This window comes from Poecile atricapillus, chromosome 7, assembly GCF_030490865.1.
Source record: "Poecile atricapillus isolate bPoeAtr1 chromosome 7, bPoeAtr1.hap1, whole genome shotgun sequence".
Taxonomy (NCBI): domain Eukaryota; kingdom Metazoa; phylum Chordata; class Aves; order Passeriformes; family Paridae; genus Poecile; species Poecile atricapillus.
Window position 1 is genome coordinate 25,985,291 of NC_081255.1, and position 14,077 is coordinate 25,999,367.

General features: G+C 45.2%; 1 protein-coding gene across 1 annotated transcript in view; it reads left to right on the forward strand.

Moving 5' to 3' along the window:
• The window catches only part of FOXD2 (forkhead box D2), a 37,977-nt gene extending 30,391 nt beyond the window's left edge, over positions 1-7,586 (forward strand). Inside the window, exon 2 of the mRNA XM_058842991.1 lies at positions 7,572-7,586. The gene's annotated coding sequence lies outside the window, so the exon portion shown is untranslated. The remainder of the gene's footprint in view (positions 1-7,571) is intronic.
• Positions 7,587-14,077: the final 6,491 nt, after the last annotated feature.

Consider the following 14,077-nt stretch of genomic DNA (forward strand, 5'->3'; position numbering starts at 1 on the left):
AGTGTTTATTTTGGAAACAGCCAGGGGCTTGGACAGCAGGCACGGGGGACATGCTCTTCCTTCATGGCAAGGAGGATCAGCCACCCGGCAGCAGCTCCTACCGTGCCCACTGAGGATGTGGCTTGGGCAGAGGGCTCCTTTCTCCTGCCTTCAGCCTGCACCACATCAGGTCTGCCACAGATACTGGCCAGGCACAGGGAAGGCACCATGCTGGGCCCTGGTGGCAGCCAAAACCCGGGGAACACAGACCTGCCTGCAGGTACCACTGAACCTCACAGTGACCCCTAAGGGTGCTGGCTCTGGCTAACGCCCAGGGTCATTCCAGGCATAGCAGTTCCATGTCCCTGCCTGGGGTGGGAAGAAAATCATCTCTGAGAAGCGTCCTGTTCTCCTGACCTTTGCTCTCCAAATATTTAGGATCCCACAGTGCACAGTCACAGGCCTTGTTCGGCTTCAGTGTGATGCCATTTGCCTCCTGTCTCAGCTGTCCCCAGTAATTCATCTCTGGCTTGCTGATCTGGGGATGTGGAAGATCCTCTAGCACCACCAGGCTTCCCTGAGGTGAGTGCAGGCACCAGAGCACCCTCCCAAACCCTGTCTGTCCCTTGTTCCCTGCACACCCACATTCCCCCCCTGCCACAGGCTGCTGGTCAGCAGGAATTGAGGGGACCATCTGTGGAGGGCAGTCCCCTGTCCCTGGCAGGGTTCACTCTTCCCTCCCTGGTTTGCATCTGTCACTATTCCAGCAGTGACAAGTGAGAGCTCAAGCACAGCCAGAGTGAGCAAAGTGCTGGACTTCGTGTTAGGGAAGATGCTGGGAAAGTCCATTTGGGTTCTGTGTAACAAGCAGGAGAAGAAAACTGGGATTTACATGAGCCAGCAATAAACCAGAGGGGCAAGCCCAGACCCAACACAGACTGGGTTTTTTGGTTAAGGGCAATGCCTGGTAGCTTTGGGCAGGCTCAGACCTGAGCCGTTGGAGGATCTGAGCTTGCTGTCAGAAGGTGTCATAAATTAAGAAGGATGCTCTTCTCTCCTGGGGTGGTTGTGGATTTACTACCCCTGATTCATGAGTTCCTAGAGGTATCTCTGCCCAGCGATTTCTTGGAAGAAAATGCTGGCTGGAGAGGTTTGGGCTGAGGCTGGGGACCTTTGGAAGAAGAAACTCCAGGAGGAAGAGCTTAGTTTGGACAATTACACCACCTCAGTGAGGAGGGAGAGTGCTCAGCTGGCAAGTCCTTGAGGAAATGGCATGGACTATCACTGAGCATTAGTGAGGGTGCAAGGGGAGAAGAGCTCAGGAGGAGGATGCCAAAAGTAGGAGTGACATTTTGGAAGGGGTCATAGTGGCTATTGAATTTTCTTTTCCCTGACCATAGGTAGTTTACTGTACATCCTAAAATCCCAGGCCTGGCCATTTTGGTTGAACATCCACTTCTTCCACAGAGGACTTTTCTATCCATAGCTGATGCAGTAAAAGAATAAGGATTACTTAACCACAGTGCTTTATATGAGACAGAGCCATAAAGGATGTGTCCATCAGAGACCACTGACCCAGAAGTCCCAGACAGACCCTGCTGTTCAGAAGTCCCTTTGTTACTGCTTGCCATGGGCTGAGGGTGGCAAAACACCCAAACTTCAGCCTGCATGGTTCTACAGTGAGCTAAAAATTTGTGATGCTTCATAGACAAAAGGGGATTTTTAAAAGCTCTTTTAAAATAAAAAAATATGAAACAAAATTATCACTAATTATATTTTCATATTTCTTTTTAAATTAGAGGTGATTTTTCAGCATGCTGCTTGAAATCTTGATTATTGGCCAGACACTACATTTTCCTACCAAAAGCCGTATTTCTGATGGTTTCCAAAAATAACAATAATTTCAACACAAAATACCCATGAAATATCATAAAAAAGGTGCCAGTTTCAAATAATCTGAAAAAAATAAGTGATTTTTTTTTTTTCTCTTTCCAGTGAATTTGCTTTCTTGAGAGATGATGATGTTTTCTTGAGAGAAAAGAAACCCCAAGTAAATCAGGCTGGGATTTTCAGTGGATGCAGGGCAGGTCATCCCCACAGGGGCTGGCACTGTGTTGCAAGAAGGGAAGATTTAGCCCCGTGTGTTTATGTGATGTCCTCACCCCTCCCCACTTGCTGCTGAAACCAGTGGTAGCACTCCTGCCTGCACCAACAGGGCTGCAACTGAACGCTGTGGAGCAAAACCCCCTATGGAGATAGAGAGAAAATCATAAGCAAATGAAAAATGGAAGTTGAAAGGTGAGGTTTGAGGAGAGGAAGTGACTCATGGGTTGGGAATGAGGGATAGGGTCTTGGGGAGGCTTGGCAGCTCGAGCTTCAGTGACCCCCGACTGCGAGGAGTTGTGGGGAGGACGGAGGAGAGGCCAAGCATGGAGCAATGAAACGAACAGTCGAGCCCAGGGAGAGCTGTGAAACCCTGGAAGACAAGTCCATGGCGGTCATGCAGAAAGGGGAGGAATACCCAGCCTTTCCAGACTGTCTGAGATGTTTATCCTTCTCTCTGCTTTGAGTGGGGGCTGCGTGAGACACGACGAGGTAGAGACTCGAGGGAAGCCAAGAAATCTGATGCATCTACAGCAGTGGCTTAAAGCTGTGTTCAGACTCCTGACTCTGCATCTGCTGTGCTGTGTAGGGAAAGGGGCAGCATTTCCTGTGCCACTGCAGCATAAAGGAATGGGGCAGTATGTTTGAAAGAGTTGGGATATCCTCAAATGAGCCCTCTGACCGCCTCCTGCAAAAGCCAGCAGAACCCAGCTGAGCCATCAGGTGTGTGCAGTCAGGGCTGGGCAAGTTGGAGAAGGATGTGTGGAGGCAGTGGTGGCACACAGGTACCAACCACATTAAGCAGTGCAAATGCTGGGGGAGTTAGAGCTTCTTTCCCCACCACCCTCCAGGAAATCTGTGTCTGTGTGTAGTGGGGTTTTGTGTATTTGCATTGGGTCGTAAAATAACCTATTAGGATGCTTGCTGTGCCTTAGGACTGAAATGCTTGCTGTGACTCAGGTGCCTGAAATATCGCAAAGACCTTGTGCCCACAAAATGGGCCCAGCTCAGCAATCAGAGAGCTTCTTGCAAAGGTGCTGCAGTGGCAGCTGGACACCAAGCTGTGTGCTCACCCACTGGGGCTCTCTGCCTGCCCTAACCCCATCTCCAGGCTGCCTGAACCCTCCTGTCCCACTACACATGGCTTCTGTGGCATCCTCACAGCTCTGAGATCACACAGAGGGCAAATGCCAACAGGCATCCTTGGTCTCTGTCTTTGGAAACACTGAGCCATTCTTGGCTTCGTTAGAGCCTCATTTGCATAGAAGGGAAATACTTGGCTCTAAGTGACTTAGTCTGGGCATGGTTTTCAGAGGGACACAATACAGGGAGTTGTGGAGCAAAGTGACTTTTTCCACCAGTCAGGGGAAGGAACTATATATATGTGTGTATATATATATATATATTGATAATAGATATCTGCTTTTGCAGGTAAACATTGCTCTTCATTTCACTTCACCATAATGAAAACAGACTAAGCTATGTCAGCAGCTTTTGTCATTTATTCTATGAACATCCAGATACATGTCTGCCATTCATGCATGGTTTGAGTGAAGTATTTCTAGAGGTAAAGCAGGCTGGAGATGCTGCTTTCTCAGGAGAATGCAGCAGTTGCCTGGAAACCCTACTGGTTTATGAATAGTCATGTGCTAGGACACTAAAAAGATTTTATTGAGGGTCTGTTCCCCCAGGGGTATATAGCGCAACCTGAAGAGAAAGGAGCTGAAGAAGATCTCTTGGTCTTTCAACCTCTGTATCTGATCATTGTTTCTGGGGACAGAGAATAAAGAACTGAACAAATAACTGCTGTTATTTGGAACATTAAACTATTACTCCAGCTATTACAGCACGAAGATGCTCTGTTTCTCAGGTTTTAGCACATATGCAGAAAAGCACAGTTTTTAATGATTTCCTCTGGGTGGAAAGTCCCAGAAATACCACACAGAACCTACCAAATCCCTGGCTGGGCTTCCACTGTCATGGAGTGGTTTCCACACTCACATCCAAAAGGCTTGTGGCCAACCCAGTTTAAACTCAGCACGTGATGGAGCTCAGTATGGAGAGAGACAGTCAAGGTATGCTTAGCACTTCCCATCTCTTCTGATAAATCTGCAGCACTCCTGAGCTACGAGTGAGCTTTTGCAAGCTGTCTAAGGGAATGTCTCTCTTGCTGTCCTAGGCCAGCACTTGGATGAGGCTTGGCAGAATTTTCAGTGTGGATTCTACTGGGCATAATACTGGAGACTTTAATTGTTGTAGGAGTTGGCTTGGAGTCCTCTATTTCTTGAGCACTGCTGAGACAAATATTCTGGCTAAGGAACCAACCCAGGCACCCACTAACTTGGAGGCAGTACATAGAGCCAAGTATTGCTGTGGAGCACTGTGGAATCCTGTTGCATTGAGCCTGGCTGTGCCCTTCCAGAGACCTATCACTTCAGAAGCTTAAAGATCATTTAAAGAACCTAAACTCTGCAAAGCAGCACCGCTCTGGAGCCAGTGTGGGAAGCACTGACCCTGCCTATCATTGTTCAGGAGAGCAATGCCCCTGATGCCATCTATCGCAGCTTGGTGGCCATCCTGTGTGTGTGTGAGCTCTATGCTGTCACAACAGGCCTTTAACACATGACATCCTTATGTCCAAATTTGGGTGACATGGATTTGAAAGGTGGACTGTTTGGTGGATAAGGAACTGTCTGGAATGCTGCAGCCAGAGAGTCGCAGTCAATGGCTCCATGTCCAGGTGGAGGCTGGTGACAAGCGCTGTCCCTCAGAGCTGTGTCTTGGGACTGGCACTCTTTAATATTTCCATCAATGGCATCGATCCCCCTCTCCCACAGACTGTGGGATCAAGGGCACCCTCAGAAAATTTGCAGGTGACACCAAGCTGAGTGGTGCAGGTGACAGTCCTGAAGGATGGGATGTCACCCAGAGGGAACTTGAGAAGGGGACCCATGGGAAACTCACAAACTTCAAGAAGTCTAAGTGCCAGGTGCTGCCCCATGTCAGGGCAATCCCAGACATGGGTATGGACTGGGAGAAGATGTCATTGAGAGCAGTCCTGTGGAGAAGGACCTGGGGGTTCTGGTGGCTGAAAGGCTGGACATACACACAGCACAGAAGAACAACCAAATCCTGGGCTGCATCCAAGCAGTATGGCCAGAGGGTCAAGGGAGGACATTCTCCCCCTCTGCCCTGCTCTGTACTGCATCCAGCTCTGGATCCTGCAACACAAGAAAGTCTTGGACCTGCTGGAGTGGGTCCAAAGGGGCCACAAATGTGATCAGAGGGATGGAGCAACTCTCCTATGGAGACAGGGCAGAGAGATGGGGATGTTGAGCCTTGAAAATAGAAAGCTTCAGGAAGGACTCATTGCAGACTTCCAGTACTTGAAGGGAGCTTATAAAACAGAGGGTGAGTGACTTTTTACACAGGCAGGTAATGACAGGACAAGGAGGAATGGTTTTAAACTAGAAGAGAAGATATTTAGATTGGACACTGGGAAGAAATTCTTTGTGGTGAGGCCCTGGCACAGGCTGCCCAGTGAAGCTCTGGATTCCCCATTCCTGGCAATGTTCAAGGCCAGGCTGGACTGGGCTTGGAGAAACCTGGTCCAGTGGAAGGTGTCCCTGCCCATGGCAGGAGGCTGGAACTAGGTGATCCTTAAGGACCCTTGCAACCCAAACCATTCTAGGATTCTATGATTTGCTGCTCTAGGATTCTAGAATTCTGATTCGATGAACAGGCCCTTCCCCTTAACAACAGGTCCTGCCCAGTGATGACAAGCCCAGCCCAAGGCATCTCTCCAACGTAAACCACTCTTCCCACAGCAGGCTCAGCTGTGCAGCAGAAGGTGCTGAGCAGGGGTGAGGATGGAGGGGTGTGCCCTGCTTGGAGGGGGAGAATAGGACATTTAAGTGGCCAGCAAAGCTCGTGTAAGTTTTTTTTCTGCTTGCCTTTCAGTTAGGTAGGCAATCTCACTCTGATGCTTGGAAAGTAATCTCTGGAATATTCACCAGGGATGGATTTGTTGATTGTAAAATTAAAGGAGGCTTTAGGATTAGAGAATCTGACCTCGGATCTAGCTCTTTCTGAGGCTGTGACTGCAGGTTGGTGTTTTAGCTGGAAAGAAGAAATTTTTGTGCTAGCAAGTAACAATAAACGAGCTTAATATAGGTTTGTTATGCCTCTGTTAGAAGGACTTTAAATGTGTAGCCCTAATTGGAGAGAGCACCAGGTCAAAACTCAGTAGCAGAAGTTTATTAAAGGGTTTTTTATTAAATTTTTTTCCTAAAATCTTGGTTTTTTTTTTTTTTTCTTGAGGAAAAAAGTGTTTTACTTACTTTCTGAATCTATTTTTGATGGAATGGAAAAGCATGAATAAACTTTGTGCTTAAGTGGCGTTTCCTCTTTTTCTATAGTGAAATTGTAGGGGAAAGGTAAAGGAGCTAAAGAGGAGAAAAAATGATTAAAAATATTATTAGCCCCTCTCTCCTAGTCTTCTTGAAAAAACATTTCTAAAACATTTTTAGAGAGCAAACATTGTTTCTTCTTGAAGTACGTGGGGTGGAAAGAGTTGTATTGTGATGGAATGAGCCTTAATGAGCCTTTCACTTTTTAAAAGAAACTGGCAAAATATCTGCAGTTTAACTGAAGGACTTTAAATTGCATCTTGAATGCTCAGAATTCCTTCTTCTCAGAATTATCTTCTGAGAACTCTGACATCTGTGTATATATATATTTATATATATACACATATATACGCTTTTTTTTTTTTTTTTTTAAGGCATAGTAGTTGAGAGATGCTGCTGGAGAGACATTCCTTTATTTTCTGATGATCCTCCAAACCTGCCTGTGCTGTAAGTCAATGATGGAATAATTGTAGTCTGGATAAAGCTTTTTAGTGCTGAGCATGAAAAAATAAGCAACGGGAATGGGGCTAATTTGTCTCTCCCCTTGGAGAAGGCAAACTCTTGTGGCCCAGTTGCCATAGTGTCAGCCAGAACTGATTTGCAAATGAAGGGTCTGAAACTCTAGATGAGTGTATGGCTGCTCCAAGAGTTCATCCCATAATTTTCTCTGTGCTTTTGTCTGCATTACTGCTCAGGGGTATGGCCAGGTGCCAGCAACATGACAGCAAGGGGTGAACACTGCCAGCAAATCCATTTTGGGCTTAGCTGTGAGTATCCCAGGTGAAAAGTGTTAGCTAACTTAGTCTGACTGAAGTGTCAGTCTCCATCTCCAGGAGGTGACTCTACCTGGGATGTCATTTGAGGAAGGGAAGGATCTGCCCTGGACTCTTCTATCCATTTGCAGTGGGACGTTGCCTTCAGCTTTTGAGCCTCCATTACTAGGGTACTCCATGCTCCCTGTACCCACCAGGGTTTGCTTTGGAAAGATGTTCTTGATGGATGGAGTTGGATGCTTGGGGTATGGAGGGAGAGGAACGTTTTGGCCATTTGTGATGAGTCTCTGTTTTGTCTTCTGCCCAGGTTCCCTGATGTTCCAGCAGCTGGGATTGGTGGTCCATCAGGACAGCAGTGCCTGGCTATAAACTTCACTTGGATTGTAAGGTAAGGACAAGCTTTGTTCCTCAGGAAGAAGCTCCCCCAGCTATGCAGCCACCTTATCCTGGTGACTTTGGATGTCACCATCTGCCATGGGCTCACAGGTGACAACTATTTGCTTTTCTAGGTGACATGAGTTTAAAGGTGAAGCCGATTGTCGTCATATATTTATTGCTATTGGTTTGTTGTACCCATGTAGAGCTTATTGCAGTGTTATCCTATTCATATCTATTGTGAATTCATATTCACAATTCTCTTTAGGTGTTTCAAAAATTCCTTTTGACTAAGTTCTTTGTGGTGCTGCTTGGGCAACTTTGTCCCTTTCTGATGAGCAGTGATCCTCTTCTAGGTTTGAGGACTGAAGATGTGTGGATGGCAGTTACTTTGATTTATATTGTCAAAGGGAAGGTTAAAAAGTTGATTTGATATGTTTTGTAAACAGAATCTGATGGGAATGTGGATTTTTTTTTTTACTGAAAAGAAATGTTCTTTAGTTTTGCTACATTGTGCAAACCTTTTAAGAGCAGACTTTGGAAGCCATCTGAAGGTAAGGGCTGGATGTATTTGTGTTGCCAGCTGTCCCATGCAGTAGTGCAGGCTGGTGGGATGGGAGGAGGTCACCTGCAGAATCTGAGGTTTCACAATAAACAAATCACCTGAGCTACACACACGAGTCTGTGATTTGCTTGCAGAAGGAGCATTTCATATGATGTGAGCCTGCTTTTGAAGTCTCATTTTTTTCAGTTTTCTTATCCAAACATGCTGTTTTAGGACAAGTGGATGATTTGCTACAGGTGTTCCCTGTAGGATGGTGAGTGAGCAGTGAAGGGGATCAGGTGTAGCTGGGAGTATAACCAAATACTAGTCCAACAAACCAGGTCTTTTGGCTCTGTAAAACCATGTGAAAATTCTTTTCCTCTTGGGAAAGGGTGTTTGCAGCGTATGGGATTTCTGGGAATTCTTCTTTCTTCATGGGTTAAACCACAAGTAGAGCAGAAGCTGTGCTCATCTAATGTGCCTGTCCATGCAGCTCCACCCAGAGCCTTCACAGAGTGTTCCCTGCATGTGAAACCAAGTCCTGGGACTGGGCAGTGTCTAGTGGCACAACAAAATCAGTTTCAAACTGAACCTGCTAAAATCTGGGGAATACATCTGCTCCCCCTGTTAGCTTCATGTTCTGCTGAGATATCCTGGAATATCCTCACTCTGTTATTCATCAGAATCTCTGGACAAAGCATTGGGTTTTTTTTTGGTTTTTTTGGTTTTTTTTTTTTTTTTATAAGGAGTGAAGATGCATCAGTGGGACTGGAAGCAGGCCTGGAAGAAAATTTGGAATGATAATTTAGGAATGAAATTTTTTTTGTGTGTGTTTTCTTTGGTTTTCCCCTGGGTGACTTGCCTCCTTCGATAACTGAGGGTCAGCATAAGCCTGCTCAACTTTATATTGAGTTTTTGGATGGTTTGGGGTATCATTTAACCCTGTATAATATATATTCCATATAAAATAAGTATTTATATGTTAGGTTTCATATTGGTACAGAGGCAGTAATCCTAACAAATCACTTTTCTTTCAGATAATAAGCAAAATACGGACTAAAATCCTCACTGATTTCTGGGAAACAAAAAACACTGCAGATATTTCTTGACCCTGCTTTATGTCCTGGTGTTTGTTACCAGTCATTGGCACAATCAAAGAGCTTCATTACAACAGCTGAAACCAGAGTCTCTAAAATGTGGAGTGGTATGTTTGACCTGGTGTTAATTGTACTTGTCAGTGGTCTTTAATTGGCAGAGAGAGGGCAGATGTGTTATAGATAGCTCTCCTGAGCCAAGATTCAGCAGCAGAACAGGATGTGGCTTTCACAAAGGGAGTCCCTGTATCTGGCAACATCTGCTTCAGATCCTGGAAGCCAGCACCCACAAAAATGGACAATACTGGGGTTAGTTTGGGTGCTGGAAGGCAGCAGCAGATCAGGTACTGTGGGGGCTGGGGGGAGGAGGGGGTTTAGCACCAACCTGATGCACTTGGCTTGGGAGCAGGAGAGCTGAGATGATGCCTTGTTCTTAGGCAAGATGTCTTCTGCTGGGAATGGGGTCAGCTGCTTCACAATCTCTTGACCTGCTCTCTCTGGCATGTGATTGTGTCCTGGAAATGAGCAGCTTAAACAGTAAGGCTGATTCTGATCTTTTTCCTGAAATGTAAGAAAATTCTCCTGTAACAAAGGAAAATAAGGTTTTTATGAGCAATGAATACAATGTCATCATGGTTGCAACCTTTACTCTCATGTTTTGTTTTTTTTTTATTTCTCCTAATTATTCTCTAGGCAACAGCATGCATGAGATGCATCTGGTTCAGAGCTCTTTGTGGGGTTTAGCTGATCATATTTCCATGTTTGTGGGATAGTTGTAGTTTTTGCTTCCTTTGTCTTGATGGACATAAACTAGACTTTCTTTTTCTCCTTTGTTTCTGCCCCCTCCTTACCCAATTAACAGCAGCTTTATTTTTTAAATTCAGTAAGGTCTGATCAAGTGGTATAAAAAGGGGGAGAATGGTTTTGACCTTTTTACAGGGATGGAGAAATCAACCATCAGTGCACCAGTATCTTTGGAGTTAGGTCTTGAGACTAAGAAAAGAAAGTTAAATATTCTAATCTCAGAAAGATGAAATTAATATCACTTTGTCAGTATGTGAACTGTTATTGCCAGGAGGAAATGCAATTATTAATCTCTTTGGGGGTGTGTGAATAAAAACAGCACCTGATTACTAGGTCTATATTCAGAGTAGAATTCAAGCATGTTCCTATTTTATTTGAATAGTGAGGAGCAAGCTGCACAGAGAAATCTGCAAGTTATGGGTTCAATGCCCAGGTAACAGAGTTGAATTCTGTTCTAGATTTTACCTTGGAGGTCTTGCCTGCCCCTCCACATCTCTGAAATGCAACACACAAGCCAGAGCACTTTGCAGTAATGTGTGGGGCAGGTTCCTGTAGTGGCTGGTCTATTCATCTGCATGTGTTAGCAACCCAAAACCAGAGATCAGGGGAATTACAGGGCCTCATTCAGGGCTGTTCCTGTCTGGAAAAAGTGAATTTGGTCTTGTGGGGAGTAATACCAGTTCATGTATGAGGGTGTCTTGCTGCTGGAGCACTGAAGTGAGAAGTGAAGTGCTGGGTGAGAAGCTGGCTGCAACGAGAGGTACAGATTGCTTGAGCTGCCTGGGCTTCTTTTTAGATTCCTTGTCTAAGGTTTTGCCTTCATTCTGGAGTCTCTTCATGTATTTTGCAAGTTAATAATACATCTTGTAAGAAAAGGTGTATTGGGAGGAGGAAGATGCTGTACAAGCCTGGATCTTGTATGGTTTCTGACTCTTCTGTGGTCCCATAGCAACTGCTGGCCAACAGTCTGCAGCTGTCAGTGTCACAGAATGAGCTGGGCCTTTTTTTTGGCTTGTCTTGGGTATTAGGGGAGTAGATATTTACCTTGTGTTTGCTCTGCACCCAGTGTATAACTTGAAGTTCTCCTAGATGCCTTGTGACAACAAGTTTTTCCTGAAAAATGGAGTAGGACACCTTGGCTGCCTCTAAACCATGGAAATTTTGCTATGATTTTTTCTGTGGAAGAGGAACAATACAATCTCAACATAGAAGTTAATTATAGCAATGGAAATTTTTCTTAAAGACTTTCTGATGTGAGACTGGTATTGCTTTTCAGCAGGATAGAATGCTCAGAAATGCCACTTTTAATGAAAAATGCTTTAGTGGCAAATACTTTCCACAGTGTAATGGTTATTCTTGGGTTTGTCTGAAGCATATTGAACCTCTGTATTTCTTTGTGGAGTTGTGTAACATGGTTTGGCTCTGCCTCTTCACTCTTGCTCAAGTGCAGTGCTGGTCTAGGTGAGGGGGGTGCCAGAGAAGTCATCGGGACTGAATATGGTAATGTTGTGCTCAGGCTGTGTTTTGTATTGAGCTGCTGTATGGAATAAAAATATTCTCAACCTTGGACCCAAGGATATTTGCTTCTGCTACCTTGGCCCCTCTGCAATCATATCTCTTATTCTCATCTGTTTTAAGCTCCATCTAGATTGAGCTACTCCTGATATACCTTGGTTTAAATAGGTGATAATTCTCCTAAGAATTGATCCTGTAGGCTGATTGCCAGGGAAAGGCTGCCTTGGATGTAAGCAGCAGGTCTGGTCTTACACAGATACAAACCTAAAGCAGGGTTCTGGCAACAGAACAATTTTGGTTTTTTTTCTTCTTGTAATGATGATGTTACTGAGGAGAGGGCAGAAATTTTCATACAGCTGAGGTATCCCATCTGTTCCTATCCTGTTTGATCTCTGAACAGCCCAAACAGTACTACATTTTCTGGAAACTTTCTGATTTCTCTCTCTTTTCTGGATATCTCTGCAGCTATGAATAAGGCACGTTTATGCTGTCTTGGGAGGTGTGAAGCAACTGGCCAGCCTGGGACATGGTATCAGGTTGCCCCTGGCACTAATAAAAGCACTGATAATCTTGTCATGTTTTTGAACACTCAGACAACTTCTATGGCCTTAATACAGAGGGGAGGAGGGGAAGGGAGTCAAGAAGGGAGTGGCCATCAGTAAGTTCACCTGTAAAATAAAAACTCTAGGGTTTTGTAGGTCACTATGATGCTCTCTTTGGGATCTCATGGTGCAGCGGGAATTTAGAGGCTGTGGCCAGGGATGGCACAACTCTTCCAGCACTGTGCTGTGCCTGGCAGGCATCTGCCTTTGCTACACCAAAGGTAGGGGGGTGGTGGGATTCTGCCATTTGGTGCTGTGATGACTGTAAGTGCAAGTGGGGTCAAAGGGGCTTAGATACAGTGATGAAGGGGAAGCTCAGCCGTGGCTGTTGATCATACAAATCTTTACTGCATAAGAAATTGTTCAGAGAGAGATTCTGTATTCAGATGCACCTTTGCTCTTTAGTGCTGGGGTGCCTAAAGTCTAGGTTCTGCCACAGCACTGAGGCAGCCCCTTTTTGGCAAAGCTGAGACCTCATCACAAGGGTGGGTTTTGGCTCACAGCTAAGTGTCCTGTGTCTGCATCTCCTGGAGGACCACTAGATGTGCTCTAGGTGTGTCTAGAACCACTGTAATGGCACTGAGCAAGGGTGTTGAGAGCCACCCTCTTCCTTCTGAACATCTAAATGGCTGGACATGCATATGGGAGACCTGGGGTTTCAATGGCCTCTGACTTCTACTTCCAATACTACTCTTCCATGTAAACTAGTCTTGGATCTAAAATAAATGTTTAGCCCTAGAACCAGAGCTCAGTGCTTCTCAGACCACAGCACAAAATCTGGGCCCTGTTGGCTTTTCTTTTCTGGGCCCTGTGAGACTGGTGTGGTACCATGGTCTGAGGGAACTTTTTACTTCTGGAGGGTGTGGATGGAGAGTACAGGCTTCAGTTCCTCCTGGCTCTGCAGGTGAGGGTGTCTGTCACCAAGTGATGCCTCTTTTTCTGCTGAGCTTTTGGGGGAAAAAAGGAGTTTATCCATGCCCAAAGAATTGTGTCAAGTTTCTACTGCAGGAACAAATTAAGGGTGAATCCAGCAGTTGGAGGCCTGTTGTGGCAAAGGCTTCTGTTTACTGCCTGAAAAGTTATAGACTCAGCAACATGAGTTATGGAGCCTTCTCTAGCACCCATAAATCTTGGAGGAGAATCAGAGTCTTCAACCATGTACCCACCCAGGCTAATACCATTTCTTGCAGCTGGAATTAATCATGGCATTAGGCAAACAACGGGGGTTCATTAGGACCAAAGGTGACTTTAATTTAATTGAAATATAACTTGGCAAGTAAAGAGGCGGTCCAGTTCACAACACCTAATGGGAGGTCTGGGTTATATATGGAAAAGTTAATGGCTGTAAAAATATCCAAACAACATATTTGTGCACGTGTTCCAGTAAAAGTCTGAGCCAACTGCTTTTTAATGGTTTGGGTTTTCAGATGTATATATTCATGTTCTTAAAATAAGAATAAGACTATGAGTGTGCATAGTATAGAAATATGAGGTGGGTGAGGGCATGAGGGAGAGTAGCCTCACGGTCAGGACAGCATCGGTGAAAGCCACCTTCCTCCTTGTGCTGGAGGAGGCTGCTGAACATTTTCTGTCCCCAGAGGGTTTGTCTGTCTTATGGGTGTTTCAGCCTTGCTCTTAGAGGCTGAGGAATAAAGGTTCTTACCTGATTTTTGTGGTGTTTTGGGTAAAGGCGCCATACAAATGTACCCGAAAACGGATGTTTGGAGTTTTTGGCAGTTTCATGTATTTAGATTTCATACAACTACACGAGCCCAAGAAATAAATGAAAACCCCTTAAATAATGATATTGGCATTCCCTTGTGAATGACCACCCACATCCCCCAAAATAATCATATTTAAATACCAGTAAAATCAGCCT